Source organism: Jaculus jaculus, chromosome 11 (genome assembly GCF_020740685.1).
Source record: "Jaculus jaculus isolate mJacJac1 chromosome 11, mJacJac1.mat.Y.cur, whole genome shotgun sequence".
Taxonomy (NCBI): domain Eukaryota; kingdom Metazoa; phylum Chordata; class Mammalia; order Rodentia; family Dipodidae; genus Jaculus; species Jaculus jaculus.
Window position 1 is genome coordinate 60,479,441 of NC_059112.1, and position 13,230 is coordinate 60,492,670.

Here is a 13,230-nt window from a genome sequence, read left to right on the forward strand (position 1 = left end):
CACAGGCAAGCGCTTAACCACTAAGCCATCTCTCCAGCCCATATTCTTGTATTCTGTTTGCCAATATTTTGTTAAGAATTTTTGTCTTCCCTTTATATCTCCTTTTTAACTTACTGGTCTTCATATATATTCTCTGCTATTGTTTTGTTTAAAAAGCTGATATGTCAGCTACAATCTCTGCCACCTGTGCATGTACAATTGGCAAATCCAACTGTAACTCCTGTCTGCTTTTTTCCAAGATACGGTAAGTTTAATGCTCTCTTTCAAGTGTAAACTTCTTTCATGATTAGCCTTTATAAACAATCCCAAGATAAGCTTTTTTTTAAAGTATCTTAATTAAACATCTACTAATTGAATATTTTACCTATAACATTGAGAGTAAACAAAATGTGCTATCCCTTTTAATAACAGGCAGGCTCTCCATTCAGCTGTATATTTCTCCAGTCATATTTCACCCTGTGAGTTCACTGAGTTACAAACTCTGTTTGTATCAGACCATATTGTATCACCATCCCTCAAGTTATCCCCTCTTCTGCATTTGTCCCTAATTATCTACATCCCATCAAAAATTCAATGACAATATTCAGTGAAATAGAAAAAAAACACTAAAATTCAGTTGGAATCACAAATAAAACCTCAAATAGCCAAAGCAATTCTGAGCAACAAAAATAAAGCTGGCAGTGTCATCATTCTTGATTTTAAAGTACAGAGTCAGAGCAACAAAAATAGCATGGCAATGGCACAAAAACAGATATATGTATTAATGGAACAGAATATAGGACCCAGTTGTGAACCCAGGCAACTACAACCATCCGATTTTTTGATAAAAACCAAAAAAAAAAAAAAAAAATCACTGGAGAAAAGACAGCCTCTTTAACAAATATTTCTGGGAAAACTGGATATGTATATGTGTGAAAATAGATCCTTATCTCTCTACATGCACAAAAATATAATTTGAATGGATCAAAGTTCTTAACATCAGACTTGAAACTCTAAATCTGCTAGGGGAAAAGTAGGGGAAACACTTCAACATATAGGCAGAGATGGAACTTTCTGAACAAAACCCCAATTGCTCAGGAAGTAAGAACAAGTATCAACCATTAGGACCTCATGAAATTAAAAAGCTTTTGTATGGGTCATCCAGGTAAGATGGTGACATAAGAGCCATGCCAAACCAGCCTAGGGAGGGATTTAAGCAAATCACATTGTTCTTCTGAAAAGTGAAGGAGTATAGATTATTCTTAGACACAGCAGAGAAGCCGAGAGACCAAGATCCAAAAGGAGGAAGATGTCCCGAGTCCCACTGAGGTACTTGCAGCCCACCGATCTGCAGCATCTGTGTACCTGCCCAGCACCACCTGCCTGGCTTGCCAAGTGGCAGCAGCAGCAGAGACCAAACAAAGGAATTTTTCAACTTCATCAGCCTTCTTGCAAAGTAAAGAAATCTGAAGATCAACCAAGGAGCTACTGAAAGGGATACAGGTGGAACTGCATGAGCAACTCCAGGAGTCTGCACTCTTCCATCCCCCAACAATCAGATCCACAAACCTCCAATATTCACCCCCAGTGGCAGTGTAGCCAGCACAGCTGATCAGAGCTCCGGCTTCACAGCACAACATGGAGGATACAAGGTGGGCATTCAGCATTGGTGAGATTGGAAGCGCCCCCCCCCCCAAAAAAAGGTAAAAAGGCTGACTGACCAAAAAAACCAAAAAACCCCAAAACAAAAAACAGAAAAAAACAGGTACATAAGGTACATAGGCCTGCATCGGAAGAGCTAATCACTTTCCATGTCGGGGCAGGTTATGGGTTATATATTCTTGGTTGGCTTTACCATTTTCAAATAAGCTGTATTTTGGGGCTGAATATTGTTACCTTTGATGCTTTCACATTTATAGGACCTTTGTCTTTTGCTTCTGTCATTATTGGGAGTAGAGTCTGATCCAGATCCAGGCTGACCTAAAACCCAATTCAGAACACAAATATCTACCTCCCAGCTGACAAGATTAGGGGTGTAGAACAACACACACCCTTAGAGGTTTTGGCTTTATAAGACTATTTGTTTGTTTTAATCTCACAATTGCATACTCTGTGCTGGTTTTTATTGAATGTGTATATTGCTCAGTTGAAGTTTAGAATTTGCCAGTAAATTGTTCAACCCAGTCCACTGGAATACTTGCTTAGCAAGCAAATTCAACACCTAGGATTACTTCGGCAGCTGGATCGGGGTACAAGAGCTACACCTGGCACCTTAAACTCATATTCTGAAAGTATATAAAGGTGGATTGCCACATCTAAGAACACTGCAAATAAGTAGAAAACCCAAGCATCAAATCAATTCAGGATGCAAAAGTCGCTACATAACATAAGAAACGCAATGAACCAAGACAATACAGTCCCACCAAAAATTATAAATTCATCAGAAATGATCAACAATGAGACTGTTTTAGATGAAATGCTTGACAAAGATTTCAAAAAATCTGATTGTACTCAAAGAAATCAAGAAATGAAAGGAATCAAAGAAGAAAACAAGTTAAAGAAAAAAATACTCCTGAAATAGAACACAGGAAACCAGCTTAATGAAATAAGGAGGTCATTACCAGACACGAGTAAGGAAATTGAAATACTGAAGAAAAACCAGGCTGAAATCCTAGCTCTGAAGAACACAGTCAGTGAAATAAATAACTGCGGAAAGTCTCACCACTAGAGTGGATGAAGGAGAGAAAAGAATATCTAAACTAGAAGGCCAGGTTGCAGAACAACATAGAGAAAGACAAGCTAATAGGAAGGTATGAATGGGAATTTCATGATTCCAGGACAGTATGAAAAGATCAAACAAGAATTCAGGGTGTAATAGAAGGAGAGGAATTTCAGCCCGGAGGCTTAGTAGGTGTTTTCAATAAAATCAATGAAGAAAATTTTCCCCTAAAGGAGAAAGAAATGCCAGTGTAGATACAAGAAGCTTTTAGAACACCAAACAGATAAAACCTGGAAAGAACCTCTCTTTGCCATGTTATATTAAAACCAGTTAGAGAGAAAAAGCAAGTCATCTACAAAGGCAAGCCTATCAGAATAACAGCAGGTTATGCAACACAAACTTTAAAAGCCAGAAGGACTTGGAATGATATATTCCAAGTTCTGAAAGATAACAACTGTCAACCAAGATTACTTTTCCATAAAATAGAAAGGGAAGGAATTCTACCAAACTCCTTCTATGAAGCCAACATCACCCTCATACCAAAACCAGACAAAGACAGAAGAAAAAAAGAAAACTACATACCAATATCCCTCATAAATGCAACATAAATGCAAAAATTCTGAACAAAATAATGGCAAACAGAATACAAGAATATATCAAAAGATTATTCATCCTGACCAAGTTGGCTTTATCCCAGGGATGCAGGAATGGTTCAACAAACACAAATGGGTAAATGTAATACATCATATAAATGGTCTGAAGAACAAAAATCACAAGATCATCTCAATAGATGCAGAAAAGGCATTCGACAAAATCCAACATCCTTTCATGGTAAAAGTATTACAGAAACTGGGAATAGAAGGAACATATCTCATCATAATAAAAACTATTTATGACAAACCTACAGGCAACAATACTAAATGGATGCTTTTCCAATAAATTCAGGAATAAAATAAGGATGTCCACTGTCCCACTTTTATTTAATATGGTACTAGAAGTCTTAGCTATAGCAATAAGGAAAGACACACTCATAAAAGGGATGTAATCTGGAAAGGAAGAGATTAAATTATCATTATTTGGAGATGATATGATTCTAGACATAAAAGACTATACATAAAAGATTTTTCCAGTAAACCGTTAGAGCTGATAATCACTTTTAGCAATGTAGTAGGATGCAAAATAAACACACAGAAATCAGTAGCTTTCCTATATACTAACAACAAACATGAAGAGGATAAAATCAGGGAATCTCTCCCATTCACAATAGCCTAAAAAAAAAGTATCTTGGGATAAACCTAACCAAGAAAGTGAAATATCTCTACAATGAGAACTTCAAAACTCAAGCAAGAAATTGCAGGAGATACAAGGATATGAAAAGACATCCCATGTTTTTGGATTAGAAGAATCAATATTGTGAAAATGTCAATCTCAAAAAATTCAATCTACATATTTAATGCAATCCCCATTAAAATTCCAATGGCATTCTTCACAGAAATAGAGAAAACAATCCTAAAATTCATTTGGAGGCACAAAAAACCTCAAATAGTCAAAACAATTTTGAGCAAAAAAATAAGGCTGGTGGTATCACCATATCCAATTTTAAGCTATATTACAAAGCCATGGTAACAAAAACAGCATGGCATTGACACCAAGACAGACACGTAGAACAATGCAACAGAACAAAGGACCCAGATGTTAATCCAGCTACAGCCATCTGATTTTTGACAAAAAATGCCAAAAATATTCATTGGAGGAAAGACAGCCTCTTCAACAAGTGGTGCTGGGAATACTGGATATGTATATGTAGAAAGAAGAAAATAGATCCTTGTGTTTCTCCATGCACAAGAATCAAGTCCAAGTGGATCAGGGACCTTAATATCAGACCTGAAACTCTGAAATTGTTAGAGGAAAAGTTAGGAGAAACCAGTGACTTTCTGAATACAACACCAATTGCTCAGAAAATAAAATCACTGATCAACCTGTGGGATCTCAAGAAATTACAAAGCTTTTGTACAGCAAAGGACACTGTGAATAGAGCAAAGAGACAACCTATAGAATGGGAGAAAATCTTTGTCAGCTATACAGCTGACAGAGGATTAATATCCAGAATATACAAAGAACTCAAAACACAGAGCAATAAGAAATCAAACAACTCATTTAAAAAATAGGCCATAGAATGAAAAAGAGAGTTCTCACTGGAAGAAATACAGATGGCACATAAACATCCTTAGCCATCAGGTCAATGCAAATTAAAACTACTTTGAGATTTTGTCTCTCCTGTCAGAATGGCTACCAGCAAGAAAACAAATGGCAATAAATGTTGGCGAGGATGCAGTAAAAGGGGAACCTTTCTATAACTGTTGGTGGGAATGTAATCTGATATGTAATATTGTGAATAGAGCAGCAATAAACATGGTTGTGCAAGTATGAGGAAAGCAAAGCTGGACATTATCTCCTAGTCAACAACAGGTGGACAACAGCCACTGGAGAGTATGCCAAACACTTGGAAAGGGGAGCTGGATATATCACTCATAAGCCTGCTCCCAACAACACACTTCCTCCAGCAAAGGTCCAATCCCCAAATTGCTGTCAGTGGGAAACCAATTATTCAAAACATGAGTTTATGTGGGACACTTAAATCAAACCACCACAATTACAGATAGAAATTAGTGATAGGGCTGGAGAGATGGGTTGGCGGTTGAGTGCTTGCCTGTGAAGCCTAAGGACCCCGGTTCGAGGCTCGGTTCCCCAGGTCCCACGTTAGCCAGATGCACAAGGGGGCGCACGCATCTGGAGTTCGTTTGCAGAGGCTGGAAGCCCTGGTGCGCCCATTCTCTCTCTCTCCCTCTATCTGTCTTTCTCTCTGTGTCTGTTGCTCTCAAATAAATAAATAAATAAATTAAAAAAAAAGAAATTAATGATAAAGAGAAGGAGAAAGAGAACAGAGAACTTCTGCTCGTGAGAAGGCACCTAAGAGCTCCAGATTGGGTCTTTTGCAGGTTCTGAATGGGGACTGAGATAACTAGCCACAATGTCAGGTTCAGGTTTAATCCTTTCTGTATCTTAATTCTAATAAGGGGGAACTCCTTTTAAGGGAGGGTCTCAGGAAGAGTTTAAGGAAAAAACAGATCTAGGGGACTCCTTTGTAGGGAGAGACTTCTTTCTAGAAGGGAATTCTCTAGCAGTTTGAATTAGATGCCCCCCATAAACTCATGTGTTTTGAATGTTTGGTCCCCAGCTGGTGGCAATTTGGGTAGTAGAGCCTTGTTGGAGGAGGTGTGTTGTTGGGGGTAGGCTTAGGGGTATTATAGCCACATGTTATAGTCCCTTGCCAGAACTTGGTTCACTCTCTTGTTGCTGTTTTGCACTTGCTGTGGCAAAGTTAATGTCCAGCCTCTGCTTATCCCATGCTTTACCTAGCCATCATAGAACTTCCCCTTGATACTATAAGCCAAAATAAAATGCTTTGCTCCCATCAGTTGCTTTTGGTTGATTGGTTGTCTCAACAATGAGAAGGTAACTACAACTGACTCCTTTCTAGGGAGGGGCTCCTTTTGAGTTCAAAGACAAACAGATCTAAGGAGATAACTCCTTACTACAAAGACAGGCTCGAGGACATTACATTCATAGGTTTTACTTTTGGGGCCCTATCACCAGTAAATGGCCTCAATGGTGTCACCTTAGGGTGTGCCTTAGCTATACTTGGGAAGGTGGCCATGAGTCCTTCCTGAGGATAGTGACATTTAGGGTGACTTTTGAAGGCTCAGCAGAAGCAGAAATCTAAAGTTCCTTAGAGTTGCAAATTGTCAGATTTTGGGCTTCAGATAGAGGCACCTAGACAAACCATTTCTTGAGTTCAATATTTCATTCTTGAGTTCAATACTTTATTGGGCCAGGTGGTCCAAAGAAAAGCAAGTCAATGGACTCTGGGGATTTGACATGCTAAGGAAAGAGTGAGAGAGCTGAAAGAGGAAGGAGAGAGAGAAATGATGGGAGGGAGGGACAGAGATTTTTTTCAACGTTTATGAGAAGAGGAGGAAAACTGTCCTGCGAGTGATGGGACTTGGATGGTGTGCTAAGGCAGAAGTCAGGGAAGATGGCATTTCCCATCTCTCAACCCAGAGATATACTTAATTACCATAGCAGGAGGTGGTTTCCAAATCACAGATCTAGTCCTGAGATTTTCCTTTCCAGATCCCTGAGAACATCCCAAACTATAGTAGCACCTTGGCTGGAGAGGGGTCTGGAAGCTTCTTACATTTGAGTGGGAACATTTTTGACAAAGCAGCTTAGAGGCAGGCTCTTTGCAGTGTGCAGAAATGTGTGTGTGTGTGTGTGTGTGTAGATGTTACCAGAAGTGTTAGGGTCAGAGGCTTGGCCCTGGAATCCCTAACAACTTAGGTTCAACCATTGGTCCTCAGTAGTCCAATTAAAGAAAAATAGTGAAAAGTAGAAAAAGATTTATTCAATGTGGGGACATTGGGAAGGGAAACAAAGACGTCAAATGACCCCCCAATTCTTCTTTGGGGTGCTGATACAGTGTTCAGGTTTAAACACAGGGTCAGTGGTATGCATAACTAAGCAGTTCTGGTCAAGGGTCCTAGTCTCTCCAGTAAGGTGGTCTGACAAGTTGTAAATCTCTTTCCCAGAAACAAGCTCTCCCTCTGACTGCCACCAGGCTTCACCCCTTTCCTTTTCATAGTATGAGATTCCTTGGGAAATTCTAATTTCTTGGGGTTCATTGTTTTGTCTTAGTAATAGTCTGATAGACACAGGGAGGGGCCCAAGTGTCTAAAGAATTTCTTCATTCTTGTCAGGGCTGACATGGAGATGGGTTGGGCCTTCTCAGTCATCTTCCAGACCTTAGCCCAGCAGCCTTCTCAGGGCTCCAGGCCCTGCTATGGGCACAGGCAAACAGAAGAGTCCTACTTACTGTCTTTACCCAGTGGCCTCAGTGCCTGGGGAAACAGAGAGCATGAGTGAGGGGAGACATCGAAGAAAGGCATGAGGTTTCCCAGAGAGGTTGCTCACAGAGGGAAAGGTGAGAAAGATTGGGTTAGGATAGACAAAATGAGATGTTTGTGACTTTTTGGGGGCCCCAGCTTGGGTCCCAGGGAGGTCAGGGCTGGCTGAATTGTATCTGGCAGTGACCAGTACAGTTGTTTTCTGGTGAGGGTATCCACGTAAATCAAAAGACTCACAACATGGGTTCACTTTCCAGGAAGGTTAGCTAAGTTGAGTAGATGCTTTATGGTGGTAGATGGACAGAGGGCTTGTCGGTGGGGGAGGGGGAAATTGAAAAAGCCAAAGTTCTGTGGCAGGAAAGGGGGACGATTAACCCTTAGTTTGCAAAGTGAGACCTAGAAACAGACTGCTCCGCACACCTTGAAGGCCTAAGCTCGCTTGCTGTCCACGTCCAAGGACACTGTGAAAGACAGGAGGGAATGAATGCGAACTTCGTTCTCAGTTTCCCCATCCATAAAGCAGATCTGTCTCTCGCTTTTAGCCCTATAAACCAGAGCTTGGGGTTTCGCACGCTCAAAGACTTCTGAGCTGACTCCAAGTGGGCGGTGCGCCGGGCGATCCCAGGAGCGGTGAATTGGGTCAGCGCCGGCCGGTGGGCCTGCAGGACCCTCACCCCGCCCCGTGTGGCACCGCCCAGCCTCCCTTTGTTTCCCCAGGCCCCGCCCCCTTCGCGTAGCTCCTTCCCCATTGGCAGGGGCGGGCCTTGGCGGCGGGTCCAGGGGAGGGGCGAGGGCGGAGGGCGGGGCCTCTCGCGCTTGCGCAGTGCCGGCGGCCGCAGCCCCGCGGCGAGCCTGGCGCAGGGAAGCGCTGAGGCGGCGCAGGGCCCCGCCCCGGGGCTCCATTGTTGAGGCGGCCGCCGCTCAGTGGGCTTCGGGCTGCGATCCTCTCGGCCCGCGCTGCCGGGAGCCATAGCTGCGAGCCAGCGGGTTGAGGTGAGGTGCGGGCAGTTCGGGCCAGCTAGGGTTCCCGGGCCACGTCCCCCGGGCCTCGCCAGGTCTCCAGACCGGGGCCGGGAGGGGTCTCCCGACGGGCGAAGGTCCGGCTGTCCGGAGGAAGTACCGGGCCGGGCCGGGCGGTGACCCCAGGGCTGGGTGGCGTCTTCGGGGTGGGCTGGGTTTCCCGGGCCCGGCAGCCAGCCGCGGTGGGTTGGAGCGCGCAGTGCCGGGTGTGTGGCCGCCGCCCTGACGGGATGGGGAGAGAACAGGGACCAGGGACGTAGAGGACGGGGCCAGAGCCGGGACGAGGGATGCGGCCTCGGGTTCGTGCGCTGGGCATTGTCTCCTCCGGGTGGCACCTAACTGGCTGCCTCCGGTCCCGGTCACTCTGCGAGTGGGGCTCGTTTCGGTCCTCCTCCTCTGTGTCCACAGTCACGGAGTGGGGACGGCTAGGACCCGTGCGTGTAAACTCCTCTACGGGGTGTGGGTGGCACCACTGGTGACTGCGTGGATTTTGCGCTTAGAGGGTACCGGTCATCCTACCAGGGGGAAGCTCTGTTTCTATCCCTCCATCGGTGCATTGAGGTGACAGCGTGGATCTGCGCGCCTGGGATCCTGGCCACCTCGCGAGTGGCTTGTCGAGCCCCCTGCTGAGTGCGCGTCTGGGCGGTGGGGTGTCTGTAGGGGTGCGCCTGGCGGTGTGTGCAGCGCTTAGTTGGCTGGGGGCGAATGGACTGTCACCGCTCTCAGATTTATTGTCCCTGCCTGGAGAGCAGAAGCCCACTGGCCTTTCAAAGCCTGCTTCTCGACGGGCTCGTCCCAGCAGGGGACTGTCACTGCTGGAGACCGTGCTGGGGACTTGGGTTCGGTGGTCCGGGAATGGGCGCTGATTGGAGGGAGCCCTCTGTCAGACGTTTTTTGGTTTCTTCCGCTAAGATTGGGAAGGAAAAACAATCTGGAAAGTCAGATTTAACTTTGTAGCTCTCAGCGCTGGCAAATGGAGGAAACTCTCCTAAGAATTTGGCGGGCTGGAAAATGCGTTTGAATCTGGGAAATCCACACCCAGGGAATGGGGCCAAGACAGTTACAGTTGGAGGTCAGATTTATGAAAGCAGCAGTGGGGTAAGGTCCAGGGAGGGGGAGACTTGATACTGTCCCTTAGTCTCTATGGTGACACACACTAACTGAAGTGGGGCCATTCATTAGTTTACCATAGTGTCTTCAAACATTTTAAACACACTTATGTTCCCCTGGGGAAAGCAGTCAGACAGGACAGTTTCCCCTTTAAGGGTATCGTCCCCATTTACATGACCCTCTCCAAGGCTCAGAGAACATTGCTGAAAGTGGATGGAAAGAATGTAAGAGCCAGAGGATGGGGAGGGGTGCTTTGAAACGCTGTCCAGTGGACATGAACTGGCCATTGCATTCCTGACCTCACAGCTGCTGTCATTACCTGCACAAGATTGGCACAGTATTGGACCCACCAACATCCTGTCTCATGTATGATGTAGGAGGGGGGAAAACACCCCAACAACTATCAAAATCGGAAAGGGATTAGTTGGAAAGAACAAGGGGTTCACAGTGGGAAGGGGACGAGTGAGGACAGAGGGATTATGGTCAAAATGCATTATGTACACGCATGCAACTTGTTTCACAGGTTTAAAAAATTTAAAAAGAGTATTATGGTAAGAGGGGAAAAACCGAGTAGGAACAAGGAAGTCTAATCTACATCGGCAACTCTTCCTAAATAAGAGGTAGCATCTAAATAACCCAGGTACAAGACAGAGCTGTGCTGATGACCTAGTGCTGCTGTCCCAGTGATAAGAGCCACATCGTGTCTCCCTGCTTGTCTTCCTCCCTTCCACCAGTTCTCAACTCCAAGTACCATTTCTGACCAGTCTCTCCTAGTAGTACTTTCCCTCTGAAGGTTTCCCAGTCTTAGTCAGATGTAGTTTTCAGGGACATTGGATGTGGGCAATAATAAGTGGTTAACTAGCACAGCTTGAAAAATGCTTAGATAGAAGCACACTCAGGAGCAGGCAGGAGGTGCCATCAAGAAAGAAGTCCTTTTCCTAAGCCATGAGTCCAAGATTGGATGTTATTTTCACCCTGCAAATCATTGATTCACAAAAGTGGTTTTATTTTATTTTTTTCATTTTGTATTCTAGTGTTTGTTGTGTAGTGCTTGATTACAATTTATTGAGTCCGGTTTTAGCCCTGGAATTAATTTATTGCTTATTCTTGGATGGCTACTTCTTTAGATTTCAGTTTCCTCTCCTTTGAGGGCCTTAGACTAGATAATTTCTAAAAACCTTCTTAGCTCCAAAGCTTTCAACCAAATGAAGCAGAGGAAAGTTCTTTCTGGCAATGGTATAAAGAATGGGGATGTTTAAATGTGGTCCAAAGAGAAACTTCCTTTACTTTTAGTTTCTTTTTTAAAAAGATTTGTTGCCTAAGTACACTATCAGTATCCAGGGCAGGCATCCATGAGGGAAGCTTATGTCATTTTTTTTGGTGTAGTCTTGGCACTTTGTATAATTGTGGTTTGTCTACGACATCTTCAGCATGTCACTTTGTTTTTGTTTTCCCTTAATGAAGTTGCTGGGTTCACATCTCTTTTAAGGAGCATTTCATTGCTCTTTTAAGTGTTATATGAAATCTGCCAACTGTAGACTTCTCCATGTCTCAATGTATACCAGAGATTTTGTTTTGGAAAATCTGAAACCAATGGAATTTCTAGGGTGCCTTGAGTACATGCACTTGGTTTTGTATAATCGTTTAAAGCCTTGTTTAAACTTAGTACTTAGGAAAAGTTACATCATATATTAATTAACCCATAAATGAACTCTAATTCTAAGGAATATAGGAATCAATCTTTTAAAAGGCCAATACCCTTTTCAGTTCATCCATCTGATAAGGTGGGAGTTTGGTGTGTTTGAGTTTCTTCTAGCAACATGTCTGTCTATAGAAAGGACACACAATTTTCCCTGCTGTTCTTAGTTATTTGGATGCATAAAGGATTAAAGATAAATGGTGATGTGGCTCAATTGGAAGAGTGCTTGTCTAGCATGCACAAAGCCCTGGTTTTGACTGCCAGCACCACATAAGTGGGGTGTGGTGGTATACTTCTGTAATTTCAATACTCATTAGGCAGAGACAGGAGGGTTGAGAGTTCAGGGTCATATTTAATGCATATCAAGTTATAGACTATTTGGCCAAATAATGAGAGTGATGCTACTCAATTATAATTGTTATTCAGGGATTTTTTTTTCTTTTTGATTTTCATTCTTTTCTAAAATATTTTTTTGCTTATTTGTATTTATTTGAGAGTGACAGGCATAGAGAGAAAGAGGCAGGGGGGGGGGGAGAATGGGCGCACCAGGGCCTCCAGCCACTGCAAACAAACTCTAGGTGCGTGCGCCCCCTTGTGCATCTGGCTAACGTGGGTCCTGGGGAATTGAGCCTCAAACCAGGGTCCTTAGGCTTCACAGGCAAGCGCTTAGCCACTAAGCCAACTCTCCAGCCCTCCATTCTTTTCTTGATTTAAAAAAGTTTTTTGTTCTGTACTCCAAGAGGTTGGCTTGCTAGAGAATCTTATTTTAGGAGGAGTCTTTATTTATTTACTTACCATATCTATTTATTTAAAAAAAACTTTAAAAGTTTTTTTTTAAATTTTTTATTTATTTATTTGCAAGTGACAGACAGAGAGAAAGAGGCAGTTAGACAGAGAGAATGGGCACACCAGGGCCTCCAGCCACTGCAAATGAACTCCAGATGCGTGTGCCCCCTTGTGCATCTGGCTAATGTGGGTCCTGGGGAATCGAGCTTCGAACCGGGGTCCTTAGGCTTCACAGGCAAGCGCTTAACTGCTAAGCCATCTCTCCAGCCCAAAAGTTTTTTATTTTTAATATTTTATTTATTTATTTACAAGGGGAAAGAGGGAGGGAGGGAGAGTGGGAAGAAGAGAGAGAATGGGTACACCAGAAGCCACTAGCCGCTGCAAATGAACTCCAGATGCATGTACCACTTTGTGCATCTGGATTTATGTTGGTACTGGGGAATCACACTTGGGTTGTTAGGCATTGCAGGCAAGTGCCTTAACCCCTGAGCAATCTCTCCAGTCCTTAGAAAATTTCTTCTTTTGACAATTTTCATACATGTACATAATACATGTACATATTTTGATCATAATCCCCTTCCATTTCTTTCTCTTGTCTTCCTTTATTCCCCTTTCATTGAGTTCCTTCTTTCTAACTAGTCTCTCTTATTCTTTGATAATGTTTTTTCCCACTTTATCATCCATGATGAATGTTGATGGGCCCAAGCTTGTGCAGGTCTTGTATAAGTAATACCAGTTGCTGTGAAGTCATGAATGCAGTGGCCACTTCATGCCTAGAAATCTTAATTCCAAAGCACTCCTCTCCATTCTCTGGCTCTCCTCTCATTCAGTGTTCCCTAAACATGACAGAGGCATGACAGAGATGTATCATTTAGTATTCTCAGCACTTAGTCCAGTTGAGGCTCCCAAGTACTCACCGCCATTCTGCAAAAAGCAGCTTTTCTGACCAGAGG

The 13,230-nt window shown here is 43.4% G+C and overlaps 1 protein-coding gene across 2 annotated transcripts in view; it reads left to right on the forward strand.

Moving 5' to 3' along the window:
- The first annotated feature begins 8,543 nt into the window (after window positions 1-8,543).
- The window catches only part of Afap1 (actin filament associated protein 1), a 152,187-nt gene continuing 147,500 nt past the window's right edge, over window positions 8,544-13,230 (forward strand). For both annotated transcript variants that reach the window (XM_004655994.2, XM_004655995.3), the window contains exon 1: window positions 8,544-8,655. The gene's annotated coding sequence lies outside the window, so the exon portion shown is untranslated. The remainder of the gene's footprint in view (window positions 8,656-13,230) is intronic.